The sequence below is a fragment of the Lissotriton vulgaris genome, chromosome 3_1, assembly GCF_964263255.1.
Source record: "Lissotriton vulgaris chromosome 3_1, aLisVul1.2, whole genome shotgun sequence".
Lineage (NCBI taxonomy): Eukaryota > Metazoa > Chordata > Amphibia > Caudata > Salamandridae > Lissotriton > Lissotriton vulgaris.
In genome coordinates, this window is record NC_141689.1 from 372,249,059 (window position 1) to 372,265,850 (window position 16,792).

The 16,792-nt window shown below is 44.1% G+C and overlaps 1 protein-coding gene across 6 annotated transcripts in view; it reads left to right on the top strand.

The window, feature by feature from the left end:
• GHR (growth hormone receptor) overlaps positions 1-16,792 on the top strand; it is a 1,047,683-nt gene that overhangs the window by 293,451 nt on the left and 737,440 nt on the right. Inside the window, exon 1 of one of the 6 annotated variants that reach the window (XM_086960597.1) lies at positions 4,575-4,670. The exons of the other annotated variants lie outside the window; for them this stretch is intronic. The gene's annotated coding sequence lies outside the window, so the exon portion shown is untranslated. Of the gene's footprint in view, positions 1-4,574; positions 4,671-16,792 lie in introns of those variants that run through there. 6 annotated transcript variants of the gene reach the window in all.

Sequence of the window (16,792 nt, forward strand, 5' to 3'; positions counted from 1 at the left end):
CTGTTCATAACTGTTCATATAAAGATTATCAAGCCGCCTGCCATCAGACTAGTCAGACCCACAGATGCAGTGCCTGGCCACAGAAAACTTGCAGAATCATATTTTCTCCATTAGATTAGTTTATTTTCAAACTTTATTAAAAAAATCATCATGCTGCTGCACTCACCAATTGTCCTGATTATTTTTAGATTGAATTTGTTTTGCAAAAACAAATTTCTCTGTGTGTAACATTACATTTTTCGTCATATTTCATCAGAACACCACAGTGCATTTCAGAAACAAGTCCGAGTGTACTTAAAAAGCAATTCTGTGTCATATTCTGTAAAAAAGAAAATACATGAAATAAATGCAAATATCAATCCTATATAAAGTCGATTGAATCTCTATCGAATATTCTGTGCAAAGTATAATATAACATACATATGACTTAATTTCTACTTGTCCAGTAGACCCACGACTTGCCATTTTTGGTGGCAACCTTCTACTTCAGTTGATGTCTTACAACCATCATGGCAGCATCGCGGGTTAGTACTTCTCAAAAACACTAACACGTTGTTCTACAAAATTGCCATACATAAATATCTGTCTGTGCAGTAGATGCCAGTGTTCTAATCCCACACAATATAGAATTCAACTAAAGTGTGAGTCAATGGTGCGCCATCTTGTAACCAATTAACGATTAACTATCAGACCACGAAGACATTGTGCTGCATGACATACCGCCACATCCACTTTTTGCATTGTCTTTGGCTCATGCTGAGCTCCAATATTGCAATATCTCCAAGCCAGATCTCGTCTTAAAAACAGTAATGGCGTCCCTATTGCATGCTGATAATGCTTCCAGTATGGGCAACATAAGTATTGCATTTCCAGCAAATTGAGAAAGGTCAAACACTCCGAAAGACCAGTCACACATTAATCGAAGAGGTCGCCCCGCCCTTGAAACTAACAGGCTGGGTTACTCTCATCAGGTGCCATGTTGAATGCTTCCCTTAGTTGAAGATATAGATTTTAATTTAAAGACCAAAGCCATCAATAAGGTCACCATATCTGTGTGCAGGCTTGGATAAAAGTAATACTAGACATAAAAACTCACTGCAAGGCGAGGGCACTCAGTGTCTGATTCTCACCCAAATGTTAATGCCACGTTAGACCCAGTTATACAGCTAAGGGATGTAACAATGTCATGTGTCAAACATCATAATGGTAGTGGCCATGTTGAGATGTGTAATAAAGTAATCTGAACTAGTAAAAGCATCAATAATTGATGGTATTGGTGTCTCAGACCGATTGACTAGTTCATTATTCTTGTATTGTATGTACCAGAAGTTAATATAATACCTAGTAATTCAAAAAACGACATGACTGTTTGTTTAAAATGGCCATTTGCATCACAGTCTTGGACCTATAAACATTGTTGGCGTAGTCAAGCAACATTATTGAATGCAGGGTTCTATAGCACATTTCTACCTCATACATTTATTTGAGGGTAGATCACATTCAACCCAAAAGCAATCATTGATGCACTAACTAGTTTGAGTTGCTTTATTGCACATTATAAAATGATCACTACCATTACAAAGCTCGTATGTCTTCACGTCAGAGTGGGAAGCTAGATTCCACAGAGCTCTCCAGAACTGACCAGGGAGTAGTTACCCGGTGGGTAAATTGCCATACCACCCAGGTGGCTAAAGTGCTATACCACCCAGACACCAGGGATTCTATTATGGGTTGTTCCTTGGCCTCATTGTTTAGCACCACAGGTATGTAACTAACTGGACATTATTAGGCTACAATTGTAATGTTATGGAATGTGATCACTATTTCTAAAATGTATGGCTACTTCTACGGAGGTATCCCGGTGCTAACGGCAGGCTCACGTGAGGGTCAGACTGGCAGTTATGTCTGCGTGAAGAGCCAGGTTTTTAGTGCTCTCCTGAATTCTAATTCTAGCCGGCTAAGGTGAACCAGCAGAGAGTTCCAGAGTCTTGCTGTTTTTCCCGCAAAGGACCTGCCACCTTGCCAGGCTTTGCAAAAGCATGGAACCCTCGAAATCTGCAGGTGGTTGGATCTCAAGACCTGATCTTGATGGTATAAATGCAGCCTCTCCCTAAGGTACCTGGGGCCCAGATATCTGGTAGCCCTGGAAGCCAAAATCAATTACTTGAGCTCTATCCTCTTGATTACTGGGAACCATTGAAACTGACTCAAATGAGAGGAGATGTGGTGACAGAAAGATGCCTGCCTAATCAATCTTGCTGCGGAATTCTGGATAATTTGTAGCCTGCGAGTCAGGTATGCAGGTAACCCCAGATATAGGCTGAGAGATCACTAGAGCATGGGCTGTTGTCTTCCGTTATTCCTCTGGCAAGAAGCATATACATTTCCAAATGGATCTCATCTTCCAAAAACACATAGAGGAGATATGTCGTACCTGAACGGTGAATGATAGGTCCTTGTCCAGCCTAATTCCCAAATTTTTGGCTGAGTCTGTTGGGATTGGAGGTGGATTCAACTCTGACGGCCACCAAAGATTAGACGGAGGGGGTGATGCTTGACTAAAGAACAAAACTTCGGTCTTTTCTGCATTCTATGTCAGGCAGTGTCTATTCTTCCATCCAAAATGTTTTTTAGGCATTCCTTGAAATCGTGAAAAGCCGCCACAGAGTGTTCTTTGAAAGAGAACACCAGCTGTGTATTGTCTGCATAAGAGACTACCTTCACACCCAAGATTCAAAAAGAGTGGCCAATGGGGTGAGGTAGATGTAGAAAAGCAACGGGCTCAATGACAATCCCTTTCTCCAGGAATGAAGGTAGCCCGGACTGTGCCATTCCACACACTCTCGCCTGGATCAATCTCCTGAGCATGATAGGGTGCGCCACTGTATCAAATGCTGCCGATAAATCTAGCAGCACCAGCATGGCAGAGGCATCTTCGTTCACGGACTCTTGTACTGATTTAGAGACTTCTAAAAGAGCGGTCTCAGTACTATAACCAGCTCTGAAGCCCGATTGAAGTCATGTAAAAGACCATTAGTTTCAATGAAGCCTGCCAGCTGCTTATGAACCACACTCTCTAAAATCTTAGCATGGGCTGTTAGCAAAGAAATAGGCCTAAAGTTGCTGAGCACCCCAGGATCAGCCTAAGGTTCTTTAATAAAGTGAGCAGGAACGCTTGCTTCCATGCCTCAGGGTAAATGCCTGATTTCAAGTAGGAGTTCTAGATCTGATTTAGTATAGGGTATATATAGCCAGTGCACCAGCCTACTAAAAAAGCGGGTAGGGATCACCAGGCGAGCCCGATTTGCAATTCAGTAAGTCTGACAATGACTCCTCAGTTGACAGAGGGAGAAATTCTGACAGTGAGAATCCGTGATCCACAGGTGAGTTGTGAGTTCCACATCTATTGGAAAACTGAAGTAGATATTAAAGACCTTTTCCTCAAAAAAGTCTGACAAGCTTGAGCATAGAGCGAAAGAGGGGTGAAACGGGCTATTTAAAGCTGTAGGATTCGTAAAAGAATTTTACGATCTTAAAAATGTCTTTGTTAGAACTATCTGAAGTCTTGATGCAATTAGAAAAATATTCCTTCATCTTGCACCACTTCAGCCTGTGAACGTTCCAGCTTCTTGCAACTACTCTTCTTCATTCTTAGTTCCTTAGAAAACCAAGGGGCAGGAGGTTAAGGTTTTTTTGAAGTGACTGGTATTAGCGGGGCAACTGTATCTAAGGCAGCTGTAACCCATACGTTAAAGCAGGATGAATCGCTGTCCGGGTTGCCTGCTAGCTAGTGCAGTGTTTCTAAAGGTACAGGCCCAAGGGCCTCTTTAGTGACTTTCCGCATATCTATTTTCAATGCCTAATTTTTCCTCTGTGCTGGTGGCGTAGACTCTAAGCTAAAAGTAAGTGGTACCAGTAAGTGATCTGTCCAGGTCAGGCGTAGAGGGACTCCCACTCTTAGATTCAGATTATTAGAAAAAATTAGATCTAGCGTGTGGCCCGCTCTATGAGTAGGTGCGATAACCAATTGCGTGAGGCGAAGGCCCTCTAATTCCCAAAACTGGGTTGCCTGGGCACAGCTGTACTCATCTGTGTGAAGATTAAAGTCTCCTAAGACTCTTACACTTCCAAGATGCATGGAACCCTTCCTCTGGAAAGAATGTTCTTCTATGGTGCTATTCTTATGACGGCAGAGGTGCATCTTTGACTTTGTACTGAGGCAGACCCCATCAAATTCATCTCACAAAAAGGGTCCAAAACATCAACAACAATTTGATTTGACTGCTTATGCAAGGCGTAATTTTTGTACCATATATATCTGCCTTTATTCATTGGAAAATCCACAAGCAACCATCTATGATCTCAAATGGATCTAAACCTATTTTGTTCTTCATTTCTTTTTCTGTACTATGAGCAGCACTTCTTTTCACTGTGCCCTTGTTTCAATGAACACCTGGTGAAATGTGATTTATTTTGTCTCATGTGTCAATACCAGTATTATACCATGACTATTTGTGTGCATTACAAACATTATATCCTCTAAAAGCATTGTTTTTCTCTTTTGTTACCAATAGAAAGAAAATCATTATGGAGGCTTTCTCACTCTCTCCTTCTTTGAATGATACATTTTGCGTGGAATCTTTTCCTTAGGAACCACTGTTCTTCATAACGTATTTATTATTTATTTATTTATTTATTTATTTGCAAAGTTCTATATAGTGCTGGCTAGACCCGGAGGTATCAGAGCGCTTTACATGATGATCAGCAAGTTACAGGTTACATAATTATAATAGTTGAATCAGCAAGTTACAGGTTACATAGTTACAACCGTTTGAATCAAAGAATCACAGAGGGAGGGGGAGTGAAGGAGACACGAATGGGGAGAAGAGGAAAACAGTGTCAGATGACCGGCTGGGGAGGTGACGGCCAAGGGGCCAGACTAATCTATAGCTGCATAGGACAGCTCCACCGGGCATCGGCCAAGGTTGCTCGGTCTTCGCGGTAGGTACAAACAGGTTTGGTATCCGCCCAGGGGGCGTCGTCATTGTTCCATCGAAGGGGGAGAGAAGGAGACACATAACGGGGAGACGAGGAAAAACAATGTCAGATGACCGGCTGGGTAGGTGACGGCCAAGGGGCCAGACTCCTCTATAGCTGCATAGGACCGCTCCACCGGGCATCCGCCAAGGTTGCTCAGGCTCCGTGGTAGGTAAAAACAGTTTTGTAATTTACATCAGTTGAATCCGCAAGTTACGGGTTATATAGTTACATCAGTTTAAATCAAAGGATCAAAAGAGGGAGGGAAGGAGACACATACGGGTAGACGAGGAAAAGAATGGCAGAAGACCAGCTGTGTAGGCGATGGCCAATAGGTGCTGGAGAATAGTTACATGAGTTACAAGAGCATAGCATAAACATAGGGTGGAGGGGGTAAGAAATACAACGAAGAGACGAGGAAAAACAGTGTCCGACGTCCGGCTGAGTAGGTGACGGCCGAGGGGTGAACCTAAGCGAAACTCCTCTTAGCTGCATAGGGCAGCTCCACCGGTCATCGGCAAAAGGTTGCTCGGGCACCGCAGTACATACAGAAGGTTCTAGATTCTGCCTAGGGAGGCATTGTTAAAAAGTTCCATCAAGGGCGCCGGTCACGGCGCGGCTCTTGCCTGAACTTTTATATCCAGACCCAGGTTCAGAGGGATACACAGCAGCCCGTGCCTTTTGATGGCAGGTAGCTTGATAATCAGGTCATCATGTGACACCACATTAAAGAAAAGTGTTAGAAAAATTGAGTTTTCTTAGTAATGGAGAAGATGTTCAGCAGCAAAACATTGTTTTGCCTGGAGCACGAGCATCCTTGCCCTGTTCCAGGCGTGGTAATCTGATCTGTACATTATAATCCAATTCCTCTTGTTTACTCTACACTCTGACAGTGGCCATGCAGGTTTCTCTTTAGAATCAGATGACCACATTATTGTAGAAATTAGGTGGCCAATCAGGTCCCTGCAAATGAAGCAATTCTGTGTATTGACAAAACCATTGATTCCTTTAGAACCATGACAGACCCAACATGTGCTTTCTCACCCTCTCAGTTTGTCATGCCGCAGTCTGTAGATTGCTGTCAACATTGAAGTTTTTCAGACATTGCCATATGGGCAGGTTTGTACCATAGGGTTCCAGCCTTTAGCTGCTTTGGTGCTGTTGTTTGAGTGGTACATACTTGTCAGTGCTTTAATTATTTTATTGTTAGTTAAATTAATATGTTAAAGTGTGTATTTATTTTTATCTATTAAAGGTTTGTTGTAAGCTTAGCTTTTTAAGCAACATTTTGGTGTTTAATAGCACTCTGTACATTTGTTACTTAAGGAATTGGATTAGAACTTCAGGCGAGACAGATCATCTACATGCACATATTAAAAAGAAAGTTGAAGAAAATGGATAGCAAGATGTACATTCTGTATTTCAACCTAAGGCTGCTTTGAGGGAGAAAGATATGTTGTCTTCTAAAATAGAGCAGCCGAGCACTAGTTGATGTTCAGCAGGCTACACCAATGAAGAGACTTTAGGCCTCATTTACAAAAAAATGGCGCAGAGTGGCGCCTCAAGCCATTTTGCTGAACCGAGCTGCGTCATTTAGAAAAAACAGGAATGCGTCGTATTACCAATACGACGCATCCATGTGCTTTCCCCTGCGCCAGCACACAATAAGCTTCCATGCGCCAGGTCAGGCACCTTGCGTCATGTTGCAAGAGTGCCTGCGTTGTGGGGACACCATCCTGCACAAAAACAATCATTGATGGCATTTTCCTCTTTCTATGTGTGCTACAAAATGCAGCATGCATTAAAAGAGTTAAAAACGAGGAGAAATAAAAGTATTTCTCCTCAGTGCACCCCTCCTACGCCTCCCCAGGGGAGACGTAGGATTCTGACACACTGCCATGTTTACAGGACTTTGTAAACCTGGGAATATGTCAGGTTCCATGGATGTTCACAGCGACACCCTTTGAACGCCCCTTCACATACAGAAATGCATGAGGGGGAGCACATATTTACAAGGCCATGAAAAGTTACGCAAGGTGACTCTACGTGGCCTTCTAGGTATAGGCAGGCACAATCCTCAGCGGTGCGTCCAAAAAAGTGACACAGCTGTGGCACAATGGCCTTGTAAATGGAGGCCCTTTGTTTCTTAAAAAAATCATTTTTTTGTTCTTTTCCTTTACAAAGCACAACAACAATAAACTCACCACCGTGTCATATTCAATTTGACTACAGTTCACAGGATTACAGAGGTCAGCTTCGGAGACTTCCACAGGATACTTTTTAACAAAAGTAGCCGTATTTACTGACAATTGACCCCACCTTTCAAGTCTGCATTAGTCATGAGGATGAGTTCTTGGTCAAAACAGCGTTGTTTATTTGTTAGTAGTTAGGACCAAACCATATGAGACCTATAACACAGCAAAGGCAAATGCACTATATTTATGTAGCTCAAATTGAAGCAACAAATGCCGTCCGTAAAACAAATTCCCAACAAATTGATGAAGTTGTAACTGAACTACAAAATTGTGCAGTTTACTCTGCCATAACATTTACTTTCTCTATGTCTACCTTTGTTCCTACTAATTATCAGTAACAATCCAAAAGGAACCACTAGTAATGGCCCATTTAAGCGGGCGCTATTGTTTTCTAAGAGTGTGTTGTGCAGTTGGCTCCCATACTAAGAGGAGGTCTTTTTATTCTGCTTGTCTAAGGTTATTAATATTCACAACCTTCTTAAATGAGCCATTAAATGCTACGAAGGTTTGGCCAATGTATAGTTGCTAGTTATGATTTTTTTTATTGCAGTTTTATATAGCACTAACTCGACCCAAAGGTATTGGAGCACTTTACATAAGCAGCAGTTACATTACACAAGGACACGTTCATTTTTCCTAGGCATGGGAAGATTACGTGATTTACCCAGAGCCGTTGAGCTGACGCTAACACTCGAACATGATTCCCCAGCTTTAAAGTCTGCAGCTCTGGCCATTATGCCACATTTGCCAATACATTTGAATCCTTTCCTTCTTATTACACTCCCCAAGTACCCACCAGGTAGACAAGCCACCCAATACAACAGTGCCACCAGGAGATTTTATATACTTTCTTCTCCTATTCCAGCAGTATTGGCTATGCCCCTGCATACACTGCGCATGGTGCATCCAGCATTTGAGGTGTCACCATGGCAGAATTCACAACAGATACTCTGAAAACCAGCACACCATTTTTCATATGAATATGTTTGAGGAAATTGAACAATTGTGGTGTATTGTGGCATGCAATATAGCAAATACCTGCACTCCAATAAATTCGAACATGAAATCCAAAGCCTATTCAAATCAAGTGTTTGCAACACACCTTTCTGTTCTGGTTCACTGGTCTTTTGATCTTATTTCTATGACTGAATGGCGATTTACATCTTGCAATGAATGCTAATATGTTGAGATGAGCTTATTGAATCTCTTTATCGCCTAAATTCAGTCTTGTGGATGGATGGATCGATGAATGACAAATGAACACACGGAGAAGGGCACAGCTCCTCACATCTCAGCACATCCATCAATAATTTTCATCTGTGCTATTCATAAACTTTCAAAAAAACAGTTTACACCAACGTGCTACAAAGGTGCATTTGTGTCTTTTTTCACTAGATCTAAAAAAGACATAATTTGTGGCATTCAGAGAGAAAAGTTTAATTCCCTAGGAAAGTAAGTTACATTTGGAGTTTTAGCAGCTGATTGCTGTATCTAGGTCTAGAAGTAAGACGCATATTGATCTATTTCAAAGTAATTCCAGTTATAGCTTTCTTTGTTGGTTAAACTCAACTCTGTCTGCTACTGAGACCCAATGTCGTGATAGAAACCATCAGACGAAGATAAAACCTCTTCTGTGGACCAATATCAACAATGTACCAGGATTCTGTGCCCTCTGTATTAGTCTCAAAATTGTATGTTGTACCTTAAGGTGCATCAAGTTCACCTGATCTCATCTGAAGTTAACGTCACATCACAAACGCCTGTGGCCACTTGTGACATTAAAGATGGAACATTGTCGGTCCAATGGAGTCAGAGATAATAATAATAATAATAATAAAAACACTTATAGAGCGCCTGGTTACACTTATGACAGTGTGTCCCCGCGCTAAGAAATGCTGCAGTATACCAAGAGGCCGAGATCAGGAGCCCATACGGGTACATGGGTACAAAATCAATATTACTTTGGGAAAAGGTATGTTTTAAGTTTGAGCCTGAATCTTGTTTCAGAGGGCTCCATGCGTAGATCTAGTGGGAGATTGTTCCAGTGCTTACTTGCAAGAAAGCGAAAGGAGCTACCTCCCATCCTGGTCTTACGTACGCGAGGGAGCTTAAACAGCATCGCTCCTGCGGATCTGAGGTTCCTGGTGGGTCGGTGAATAGTCAGCAGGTTACGTAGGTAAATGGGTCCTTTTCCCTGGGCAATACGGTGGGCAAAGCATAGAGCTTTAAACTTAACACGTTCCTCAATAGGGAGCCAGTGGAGTTTTCGTAGTGCTGTTTTACCGGAGGCCCTGCGGGGGAGATTTAATACCATGCGGGCCGCGGCATTTTGGACACACTGTAATTGATGTAGACATTTACGGCTTAGTCCTAAAAAAAGGGCATTGCCGTAATCCAGGTGAGGAGTAACCAGGGCATGTATGAGTGTCTTCCTGGCGCTGATAGGGAGAAGATCTAAGACTTTCCGGAGAGTTTTTAAAATACCGAAACATTTACCCGTAACTTTACTGATTTGTTGCTTAAAGGAAAGCTCTGCATCTAGCCATATTCCTAAGTTTTTCACCAGTTTTTCATCATAAATGCTTCAAACCATACCACGGAGGGGAATACCCAAAATAGTGTCTTTTAGTGGGTGAAATCAGATGTGAAACTGTCGGGCAATTCTGCTGTTTCCCCTCCTTTCACATCTGCCTGCCCCTCACTTATAAGACACACGCAATATAGGTAAAATACCGTGTGGAGCAAAGATTCCTTCTGCGCAGTCAGGAATGCATGAAAAGGGGAGTTCTGTGACAGGCTGCACTGACAGGGGCCCAGCACTATTATTACCTTAATGATAATTACAGTAACTTAATCACTCCCCCCCCCCCCCTCCCCTGCAATACTCTTCAATGCAGCTTTCCCAAACGGGGAGCTTGTGTGCCTGGTGTCTGCCTGGCACAGCGCCAGGACGGTCCTGCAGGCAGGCGCAGCTGGGGGAGTTGCTTTGGTTTTGAAGTGCACTGTCAGGGGTCCTGGCAATGTATTTACCTTAATGTAGTTAGCATGGTCCAGCTCCTCGACATGCTTCAAAAATCAGCTGTGCTTTTTGTTTTTGGTCTTCTCTTTTTAGGTCTTGCCTAACAGCGCGCATTCGCTGTTGCTGCAAGAGTACTCTATGCAGAAACGGCCTTGGAGCCCTCCCATTGCTTACCATTTGTTCGCTTGATTTCCATTCTTTTTGTCTCCTTGTTAATTGCCCATTATATGTCACACATAACTTCCTTGTATTTCTCCGGAGCTTAGAGCAAGTATTAAATAATTTCATTTGATTAATGTCCTTCGGCTGCTCGCGCTGGGATTTAGCGTGCTTTCTTAAAATAATTCTTCTGTCCATCTTTCCCACTTTTATGTTACACCTTTGGGTTGCTTTTAACTTCTGTCCTACAGGTTTATTTGTTGCTGCCTCAATTTGCTCCCTTTTACAGCACCAAACAAATGGCACTGCTTTAGCATTCTCTGCCATTTGTTTGGTGGTTTAAGAGGAAGTGCCAAACTGTCAATCAAAGTCACAAACTGATGTCACAGTTTGTGACTTTGTTTACAGTTTGGCAGAGTATACTAATGCAGTCCGCGTGACTCCATGTGCTTGTAGGCTGTGCCTCTTCTCTGTGCTAAAAAAGTATGTGTCTGTTTAAAGCATATACTTGCCTGAAACCGGACTCCAAAAGTCTTTCCTGACAAGCAGCCCAGTCACATGCTTCAGCCCAGGCTGCCACTAAGTAACATAAACATTTTGGACACATCTGTGCCTTTTCAATCACAAAGTATATGGCTTTTAAAAGTGCCTCAATTTTGGCCCCCTCTGCAGTTAATCCATTTCTCCTTAAAACCTCGGTCCTCATTCTCATGTGTATTCCACCATAAAGACCAGTCCAATCTACCCAAGTCAACTCTAATCTACCCCAGTCTACCCCCTCCACTCCAATCAACTTCACTCTATTCCAATCTACCCCATACTTTACCACTGCACTCCAATGAACCCGCTGAACTCCAAGGTACCCCAATCCACTACAGTCCAATCTACCCCACACCACTCCAATCTACCCCACACCCCTCAAGTCTTCATCATTCCACTCCAGTCTGCCCCGGTCTACTCCTCTCCTATCTACCCATCTGCACTCTAAACTACTGCACTCCACTCCATTCCAATCTGTCCCACTCCAATATACCCCAGTCTACTCATCTCCAAGCTACCCCAATCTACTCCACTCCACTCCAATGTACCCCACTCCACTCAAGTCTACCACACTCCTCTCCAAATCTATCCCATGCCACCCCAATCTACCCAGTCCACTCAATCTACCCCACACCACCCAACTTCACTCCATTCTACTCCATTGTACCCCAATCTACCCCTCTGCACTCAAGTGCCCCACCCTTAGAATGCAGGCTCACTACTTCCTATACTCACTTTAGATCTGTTCTTAAAACCCATCTGTTCCGTAGAGCACACAAGTAGGTCTTCCTCTCTTCTTTCTCTCACCCTGACAGTTCCTTCTCTGTCTCCTTTTTGCTCACAGCGCCAAGAAACCGTCAGATGTTAGTTGCGCTTTACAAGAACCTTTACATAACATAACATAACATAACACGTCTACCTCAGTATACTCCAATCTACCCCACTTCACCCTACTGCACTTCACTGCAATCTACCCCACTCATCCACTCAAGTCCAATCTACCCGGCCTCACTCTACCCCACTCCAGTCTTCTTCTCTCCAATCTATCCCACTCCACTCCAATATACAGTGCTCCACTCCAGTCTACCGCAATCTACTGCGTTCCACTCCAGTTTACCCCACGCCACTCCAATCTGCTCGAATCTACGCCATACCGCTCAAGCCTACCCCACTCCACTCTACTCCTCTCCAATCTATCCCACTCCAATGTAGACCGGTCCTCTTTCCCCCCTGCAATATACAGCAATCTACCCCACTTGTTATTGTTATGTTATTTTATGTTTTTAATATAGCGCAACGGCTACTCAAAAAGAGTGTCCCGGCGCTTTGGGTAAGGGGAACAGATTCAGAATAACATAACGCAATTAAAAAGAACAAAAAAAAGACACCACACACACAAAACAAGAAGCGCAGCTAGTGAGGCCTACTGGGTGAACAGCCAGGTTTTAAGACCTCTCCTAAAGTCTAAAAGACTAGTCGCTCCCCGAAGTGAGAGTGGCAGCACGTTCCACATCTGTGGGGCTAGCAGACTGAAAGAGCGGCCGCCCAAGCGAGCTCTCTTAATACGCGGAACGGCCGCCAAAAACAGCGATTCAGACCGCAGAGAGCGGCCCGGATGGTAAAAGACCACTCTCTTTTGGAGATGTTTAGCTCCTACTGCATGAAGTGCCTTATAGGCCAATATCATGGCCTTAAAAACGATCCGTTTACGGATCGGTAGCCAATGTAAAGTCCTAATTAACCCAGAGGCACTGGCGCGTCTGTTTAGACCAAAAATGGCCCTGGCCGCCGCATTCTGCGCGACCTGAAGCCGCTGCAGCAGGTACTCAGGTAGGCCCAGGTAAAGAATGTTGGCATAATCCAACCTGGAGCCTATCAGGGCCTGCACTGTCAGCCTCCTATGCTCCTCCGACAAAAGAGGCAGGAACCTCCGCAGCATTTTTAATAGGCCGAAGCAGGTGCCGGTCACCCCAAAAATCTGGGCCTTCATTGACAGTCCCCCATCCATCTTAACCCCCAAGTTCTTAGCCACTGGGGAAGAACCGGACGGAGGGAACATGTCCATGGGCCACCAGGCCTGCCAGCTAGGCTCCGCATCGCACCCGAAAAAGAGTACCTCGGACTTATCGGAGTTGCACTTGAGGCTGTGCAGTTGGAACCATGAAAACACAGCCCCAAGGCAACTCCGGATACTCTCCCCGTCAAAGTCAGCCCCTCTCTCGCAAGAGAAGAGGAGCTGGGTGTCGTCGGCATATGACACGATCCGGACACCGAAAGACTCCACGACCGCCGCCAAGGGGGACAGAAAGATATTGAAAAGGGTCGGGCTCAAAATAGAGCCCTGAGGGACCCCGACTCCCAATGGCGGCATCACAGCGGTGTCAGGCGGCGTCCAGATCGTTTGCCGGCGGTCGGCCAGAAAGGATGAAAACCATTTGAGCACCGTCCCCCGCAGGCCAATCTCATAGAGTCTTGCGAGAAGGCCATCATGGGGGACGGTGTCAAAAGCCGCCGACAAGTCCAACAACACCAGCATGACTTTGCCCCCGGTATCCAGCACTCCCTTGATGGTTTCAGAAACCTCAAGGAGCGCGGTTTCGGTACTACGATCCCAATCTAACGCACTCTACTCCACCCTAACCCAGTGCACCCTACACTTCACTTTTTTGTGCAGCACAACCACTCAGTTTCTCCTTAAAACATGTACCTAAGTCCTCATTGTAATATTTACTCCATTTTACGTGCCAAATATTCATATGCACTTAGGTGCAAGAGATGTTGCCCAACAGACACAACTACACTCCCCTCCAGTCTACCACACTTCACTCCATTCGAGTCTGCCCACTCCACTCAAACCACTCCAGTCCAATATACCCCAGTCTACTCCACTGAACTCCAATCTACCCCACTTGACCTCACGCCACTCTACCCTAATCTACCCCACTCCAAACCAAACTACCCCACCCTGCTTCTCTCCACTACCCTAGTCAAATCTACCCCACTCCAAAATACCATACTCCACTCCACTGCAGTCTACCCATTCCACCCCAATCTACCCCACTTTCTCCCACTGTGCCTCGCTCCACTCTACCCCAATCTACCCCTCTCCAGTCTACCCAGAACTCCCCAACCACACCCAACTCCACCCCACACCACTCACTCCACCCACTTCACCCCACTTCATTCCACATCAACCCCCTCCACACCACTCACTTTTAGCCATGCTGAACTGCAGCCACACTGTGTACATCATGGCTAAAACACATTGTCAAAGCCAATAGCTCTCACATATTCTTGTTTCCTTTTGTTCCACCCACAGAGCAGTGGACCAGCCCCAGTTACGCTCTCAAAGCAGAAAAAAACTGTACATTTGAACTGATTCTAAATGTGCCTGTAATTCTTACGCCCATCCCAAATAATGACACTATTCATTTCCACAGTTTGTTCTCTCACATTTTTTAAAAGTACTACACTAGCTTCAAAGTAGTAGGTTAGAACTCTACTAGAACTCTTAAGACAAAAACTAAATTGCATCATTTTTGTTGCAGCTAACTATGCCACTTAGATTGAATGAATTCAAAGATGTTTAGCGTACACTATCAATAAAATGTCTACATTTCCATTTACCCATGACAACATCTGGGTGCTTCTACATATGTGTGCCATCATGTCTGGCTCTGTGTGAGAGTCAATAGCAGACCAATTTAAACATTAAAAAACATACCGGAGAGGGAGAGAGTGGAAACCCTTTCGTACTTCAAATGTTAACACATGAAGTATACAAAAGCAGACGTCCTGTGTCTACCCTCTAGGAAAGAATGAAGACACCCAAGTGATGTTGGTGATTCTCTGGCTACACCCTCCCAGATCTAGCTACTATGGCTGATCCACAGGTTTGAGTGCCATCCTTGGACATCTTGTACACAATGCTGGGATGCAATAGGAGTTTGTGCTCTCTTTTGTGCCCCAGGGCACTCTGGTATTACAGACTAGGCAAAGAGGCAGTCAAGAGGCATTCAGGGGCAGTAGGGCTCCCCAAGGTACTGCTCTGCAGGCGAGTGCAGTCACTCATTGCACCTGCATGCAGAGGGATCTCTGCCCTCCTCTCTTTGTACCGGAGTATGCGACATAGCCTTCAGTGAAACAGCCGGTCCACTGTTCACTGATGTGCTGTTCCAGTGCATTTGCTGGTTTTTGCATGCACTGGGGATACAGCTTTTATTGTGATACTATCTCGCCTATGGCTGGCACACACATGTAATCATATGCACCATGTTCAAAGTGGGGCATTGTGCTTTTGCTTTAATGCCACCCCAAATGTCTAACAGGACACATGTAGTACCTTATTGTGCCCATAGATCCACAGTGAAATAAGAAAAAATAAGGACTCCTTTCACCTGATATTGAGAACAAAAAACGAACTGACAAGTTTTGATCCAGAGGTGCAGGTATGCTTCAAGCTGAATTTATCTGCCTACTACCTTTAGGGGCTTCTAGTTACTGTGAAAATGACTCCGAAGTGGATTCTGACGAAATTCACAAATTTACGCACAATGACTCCCTTTTGCACACTCAAATGGACTACTCAGCCAGTATCATGCAGGATAGAATGAGGGGGAAAGGGAACTTTTAGACTCTTTAGATTCGGCTAATGCAAGAATCCAGACACATGACTGCGTCTTAAGGATAGAGAAATCGTAGAAGAACATAAGGTTTATTTGTAACGTGCACATTAACCCAGAAGGGAATTTTATCACTAAATAACAGAGGTTTATTGTTACCCAACTCAATTGCACTCATTTTATTGACCTCAGAAGGATGAAAGGCAGAGTGTACCCGCCTGGATTTGAACCTGTGACCATGAGGTCATACACAGTCCCCTACAGTGGAGGCATCAGTCCACTAAGCCATTAGGCCAGACTAGAGTGTTCCTCCAAAAATGACAAACAATCCCTAATTACTAAAAGTTCAACTGTAGAAGATATACATATGACAGCCTCTTCTATAAATCATCTGAACACCTTCCTCCGGAGTGGAAGCACAAAGTGCACTAAACCAAATGGGCCCTAACTAAAGCACAAAGGGAAATAACAAAACAGGGGCAGGACCCAGAACAGATTTGAGCAATCTCTGATGCCAGACAACCACAGCTAACATTGCTAGGTGTCTTTGCGTCTTTTTAGGGTCCACTTATACTAACCTGAAATTCCTTTTGTGCACCTGCCTCCTGACAAGGTAGGAAGCAACCGTGCCCCAGCCGTCAATCGCCGACCTTCGACTAGCACCATCACGAGCATCCAGAAATAAGATTTAGACTCTCCCTTCCCACCTTACCAGTAAGCCATTCCTGACATCAATTGGTTTGGATAAAAAATAGACTTTTTCAATTTTTTTATTGTTGCAAGGATATTTTTGGAAAGTGGGCTAGAGATTTTGGAGTATTATATGAGGCCCGTGTTTAGACCATTGTAGGTTTCAACTGAAAAACAGAATGTTACACCAAGTGCAACATTTTTTACGTTCTCCATAGTGGTAGAATATCACTCCTCTGAAATGAAAATGTAACGAGGGACAAATGAGGATGATTTCTTGTGAGCAAAAAAAATTAACATTGTAATCTGTGAATGTTTTTTCAGCCAACTGTTGCGTATGCAACTTGGGGTCTTGAAGTAGTATCCACCAAGCAAAGTGTAAATTGGAGCGACGTGCCCACCTTTGATCTAGGATTCCCCATGTGTGTAGTTTATGTCGCAGCAAACAGACGGTTGTTAGCTGCTATGTT